The sequence below is a fragment of the Tenrec ecaudatus genome, chromosome 13 (assembly GCF_050624435.1).
Source record: "Tenrec ecaudatus isolate mTenEca1 chromosome 13, mTenEca1.hap1, whole genome shotgun sequence".
Taxonomy (NCBI): domain Eukaryota; kingdom Metazoa; phylum Chordata; class Mammalia; order Afrosoricida; family Tenrecidae; genus Tenrec; species Tenrec ecaudatus.
In genome coordinates, this window is record NC_134542.1 from 5,456,138 (window position 1) to 5,462,107 (window position 5,970).

The following is a 5,970-nucleotide window of genomic DNA, read 5'->3' on the forward strand; positions in this document are numbered from 1 at the left end:
ACGTGACCTCTGTGTGTCAGCGAGTCACAGCTGAGAGGAGTGCAACCGCCCAGAAAGCACCCAGGGGTGGAGAGGAGGGCCCTGCTGGGAGTAGGTGTGGAGGGAGATGGAGGTGGAGGAGAGAACGAAGGAGAGACTGAGTCTGATGAGGTACCATTAAAAGTCCATGCCTTACTTTGCCAAATGGCCCAATGACGCAGTGCCCATCGCCCTGCTGCTCCAAAGAACCTTGTTAAAACCCTAACCAGCAAATCATATCATTGTGTGCTCGCCTCCCTGATACAGTCACTGAAGACAAATGGGTGCATAAGCAAATGTGGCGAAGAAAGCTGATGGTGCCCGGCTATCAAAAGATACAGTGTCTGGGCTCTTAAAGGCTTGAAGATAAACAAGTGGCCATCTAGCTGAGAAGCTAAAAAGCCCACATGGAAGAAGCACACCAGCCTGTGTGATCACGGGGTGTCAAAGGGATCAGGGATTAGGCATCATCAGAACAAAAAATCATATCATAAGGAAAGAAAGGGGAAGTGCGGAATGGAGACCCAAAGCCCATTTGTAGGTCACTGGAGATTCCCTTACAGAAGGGTCTCAGAGAGGAGACGAGCCAGTCAGGGTGTGATGTAGTAATGATGAAGCATACAACTCTCCTCTTGTTCCTAAATACTTCCTTCCCCTCCACCCCACTATCATGATCCCAATTCTACCTTAAAAATCTGGCTACACCAGAGGATGTACACTGGTACAGATAGGAACTGGAAACACAGGGAATCCAGGGTGGATGATCCCTTCAGGACCAGTGGTGAGAGTGACAATATTGGGAGGTTAAAGGGAAGGTCGGTTGGAAAGAGGGAACCTATTATAGGGATCTACATGTGACCTCCTCCCTGTGGGATGGACAACAGAAAAGTGGGTGAAGGGCGACGTCGGACAAGAGTCCATGAGGGAGGGGAGAGCAGAGAAAAATGAGGAGCTGATTCCAGGGACTTAAGTGGAGAGCAAATGTTTTGAGAATAATGAAGGCAATGGATGTATAAATGTGCTTTACACAATTGATGTATGTATGGATTGTGATACGAGTTGTATGAGACCCTAATAAAACGATTTAAAAAACCCCAGTATATTAGAAGGTCCTGGATAGAAGAGGAGAAAAAAGTGGGACAAAACTCAAAATCATAGAAAAGACCAGGCTAACTGGTCAGATAAAGACTGATGGAACCCCTAAGCATGTGGCTCTTAGTTACCCTTCAGGCCTAGAAATGAACTCACTCGTGGCTCGATTTTCAGTCAAACAGCAATAAGGGAACAGTAATACCAGGGAGGTATGCACACCTTAAAAAAAATCAACCAACTTTAAAAATAAGTATGTCCTATTTGTTAATATTTTATATATGTATTTAATTATGTAATTATTGTAAACTACAGATCTTTTATCCTATATTTAACTTTGTTTGCTGATAAGCACTGTTCTGAGTAGAATTCACTTTAAGTTCTGCCAACATTAATCACTAGAGATTGACTTTTTATTTTGTAGTATTTTCTTGTATATCTAATGGTGAAAAACTTTAAGAGCTTAAAAGCACCTTTGAATGTCTGATTCTTAATGTGTTCCTTTCATATACTGCATGCACTGGTTTGTGTCATGAATGTTGCCTGTTAACAATGACTCCACAGTGAATTATTAAAAGTTGCACATTATTTTTAAAAATCAGCCAATTGAAATCAAAAGGGCAACAGTTAACCAAGGGCAAAGTTCGGAAGGGGCAGGAAAGAAGGAAAATGGAAATAGGAGGGACGTAGGATAAACGATGTTAGTTGCATGGTTGGGGTTGCAATCAATGTCATGAAACAACACGTGCATGAATTGCTGAATAAAAAACTGATCTGTAACTCTTCATCCAATTCACAATGAAAATATTGCTTTTAAAATTGAAAAAAAAAAAAACCCTAACCAGCACAGATGTTACCTTGAGGACTCAGGCACACCTGGCCTGAGCCTTGGTGTGCATTTAAAAGCTGAAAAGGAAGGAAGGAAGGAAGGAAGGAAGGAAGGAAGGAAGGAAGGAAGGAAGGAAGGAAGGAAGGAAGAAGATTCTCAGCGGAGAACTGATGTATCTGAGTGATGACGTTGGCCGAGAGTATCGAATCTACCGCAGACATTCAGAAGAACAAACAGAACTGTCTTGGAAAAAGTGCAGTCAGAATGCTCCTCAGAGGTGGAAATGGTCAGACGTCGTCCTGAGGACTTCGGGATCAATGCCGGGGCAAGGGTATCGTGCTTGGTAAAGTCGACGGTCAGCAAGACCCTCCATGAGTGGATGGACGCAGTGCCAACCACGAGGTTGGCCACGGTGTTGAGGGTGGCACAGGCCCGGCACGCTTCCTTCTGTTGAAAGTGGGGTCTTTGGGCACCCGCACCCGTAGGACTTGGCAGCACCTGATAATAGCAGCAACCGTGTCAGGACTTTCAGGCCACGCATGCAAGTAATGTGCCCCCTGTGTTGGTGTGTCGGACACTGATGTTCCAGAGTGATCTGACCCAATATATTCTGGCTTCGCCCACTGTTTCATCCACTGACCTTGCTGTCCACTCGTCTTCCTGGCTTCTTGCAGGGTGGGGCGTGGTTTGCCAGTCTTGGCATCAGCTTGGGCTCTCCTCTGATCGTGGCTGTCTTATCGCCCGTCTTGGATCTCCACCATGGACTATATGCCCCGGGAATCAGCCCTGCCCGATCTTCCTCCCTCATACGAGTTTTGCTCAGTTTTGTTACTTTTTCCCCCGACGTGCAAGTTGTAACTAGATTTAATACCCACTCCGCTCATGACACTCTCCTTAGAACCCCCGCCCCCGCCCCCTGCCCATCACCTTGCCTCTCCCTCTGGACGTGGTGCACCTGGTCATCCTTCTGATTTGAAACCAGAAATGCCTGAGGTGGGTCCACCCACGGACTCGTGGGCAGTCAGTTACCCGGGGCCTGGATGCTTAGCCTGGGGGGGGTGGGCGGGGCGAGGCCAAGAAGAGCTGGAGGAGAGACACGGGGCTGGCCTGGCCCTGGCCTTCAATGTGTCACAGCTCTGAAGAGCCAGCGCCTCCTTCCCCCAGGCCTCCCCAGGACTGAGAGCACCGCCCCTCAGGAAAGCATCAGCACGCAGCTCCTGGCTGAGACTGTCCAAGCTGCCCCATTGAAGAAGAACACGGACAGAGCCATGGACTGCAAGAAGGACAACGGACCTGCCTTGGAAGCACGGCCAGAGCGCTCCTTAGAGGCACGGAGGGCGAGATTTCTTCTTACGCACTGTGGCCATGTTGTCAGGAGAGACCAGTCCCTGGAGAAGGACCTCATGCGGGGTCAAGGAGAGGGGCAGCGACAAAGAGGAAGTCCCTCAAGGAGAGGGATGGACACAGCAACTGCCACCATGGGCTTAGCCACAGGAACCATGGGGAGGACGGCACTGGAAGGACCGTGCGTGCGTGTGTCCTTCCGTTGAGCATCAGGTCGCTGTAGGTTGAAACTGACTCACAATAACAACGGAAGAGATATTCTCTTTAGACATCTTAAATCAGAGATCGAACCGATCCGAGTGTGGGTGATCCCAGAAGCAGACTCTGAAACAAGGATTCAAGGGCAAGCGATTGATTGCAAGACCCAGGGACCCCAGGCGGGAGAGGGCCGAAGAGATACAGGGCAGAGGAGACCACCCACCGATCACTGGGGCAGCTCCCACATGTTCGCGCTGAACACCGACAGGACAGCTGTGCGGAGTCAGGGATCCACGGGCCTCAGAGCTAGTCCACCCGGGAGAAGAGGGGTCCGACGGCTCAACCACCAATTCCCAAGAGTCATCGGTCGATGGAGGGCAGCGTGGTCTTCTGGAGTTCTGGGGGAAACCCTCAGGCACAGAGGTACAAGCTGGCTTTGAGCATCGAGCTGGAAGTCCCAGAAATGGTAAGGTCCAAGAGGTGTGGGCGAGCGCGGTCAACTTCAGCTGCAGGCGCCGTCTGTCCTGAGGCCCCCTGGGAAGTCTTGGATGCTGCCTCGTGGCTAGAGTCGTATCCCCTGCTTCTACCTGCAGCAGTCGCTGACGGAGGCAGGAGGGAGGTCATGGCTGGTAGGAGTCCAACTTCCTGCCCGGGTCACAGTGAACTGACCATGGGGCCAGGTTCAGAGAGGTTGGAGGAAGAGTGTCCATGTCAGCAGGAGACCCTAATCTACTCTGCAGTGCCCACTTTCCTTACATTTTCCAGAGCTGTGACCTTTGGATTATGGAAGGTCAAATCCAGAATCCAAAGTCAGACCAATTGGGACAGAGCCTCCTTCAGTCCAATGGAGGTGGGGGGGGCTTATTGTCAGTCTTCATGTGTGTGTGTGTGTGTGTTTAAGTGCATGTGTGACTGAGTGTTAGTGCATGAGTGTGTGTGGGTGTGTATATGAGAGTGTGAGTGTGTATGACTGGAGTGTGTGCATGTGTGTGTGCATAGATATATTGAGGTAAACTTGTTTGTTACCAAAGACTCTAAATCCATTTCAATTTTTCTTTCCCTCCTCCTGATTTTTTAAGGCCACCAGCCCTGTTTGTTTGGGGGCTTCGTAATCTGAAGGGACTTGGGGTTTTGTTTTTAAAGAAGCCAAATTTTATGTTTACACAGCTCATCTCAAGAAATGAAAACAACACCAATATCTTGTTAACCCTCCACATATGTCGTCCTTCCCGCCCCTCCTCATTCTCCCTCCCTTCCTGCCCAATAATCTACCTCTGCTCTCTCCCCATGGGGGTTGTTTTCCTTAATTTTTCCTTATAAGAATGGAGCCGGGTTAATTAGGGTGTGAGGTAGTACCGATGAAGAACACAGCTTTCCCCCAGATCCTGGATGCTTCCTCCCCCCAACTACCATGATCCGAATTCTACCTTGCAGGGCTGGATAGGGCAGAGGTTGTACACTGGTACATATGAGGGCTGGAGGTACAGGGAATCCAGGGTGGATGATACCTTCAGGACCAAGGGTGTGAGGGACGATGCTGGGAGAGTGGAGGGTGAGTGGGTTGGAAAGGGGGAACTGATTACAAGGATCCACATGTGACCTCTTCCCTGGGAGAGGGACAGCAGAGAAGGGGCGAAGGGAGACTCCGGATAGGGCAAGATATGACAAAATAACGATGTATAAATTACCAAGGGCACATGAGGGAGGGGGGAAAGAGGAGGGAGGGAAAAAAAAAGAGGACCTGATGCAAGGGGCTTAAGTGGAGAGCAAATGCCTTGAGAATGATTGGGGCAGGGAATGTATGGATATGCTTTATACAATTGATGTATGTATATGTATGGATGGTGATAAGAGTTGTATGAGTCCATAATAAAATGTAAAAATAGAAAAGAGGAGAAAAAAATGATTAGGGCAAAAAAAAAAAAGAATGGAGCCATGAAATATTAACCTTTGAAAGACTGACTGTTGGCTCAGCATCCTGGTCTCCAGTTTGCCCCCGTCTGTGGCGTTTCAGAGGGCTGCCGTTGCTTTTGATCGGTGCACACGGTTCCAGCGTGCGAACGGGCCAGAGCTCTATACTTGGGGTGGGGTGGGGGTGTTTTCATGCTGCTGCTGTTGTGAAAACTCCTGCAGTAAGCACAGGCAATCGGCATATTTGTGACGCTGCAGACACTTCCAACTGGAGACGCGGCCTGCTTAGGTGCTACCATGCCCGGTTCACAACCTGGCCACACCGTGGTGCTTGCTGGTCCCTGTGGGGAAACAGGTTTGCTGTGAGACTCCTTGAAAGCATAATACCGCTGTATAAATGGATTTTGATGAGGGGGGGGGACTGTATCCCCAACAAACAATCTCAAATGCAAAAAAAGGTGCTTTGGAATAACACAACTTGCTGGAACGAGGGCTGCTTTTCAAAGACGGTGTTCCTTTTGGGGACAGTTGGCGTCGAGGAAAATAGTGACCCTAGTTTTGCAGAGAGACCGGAATCACTC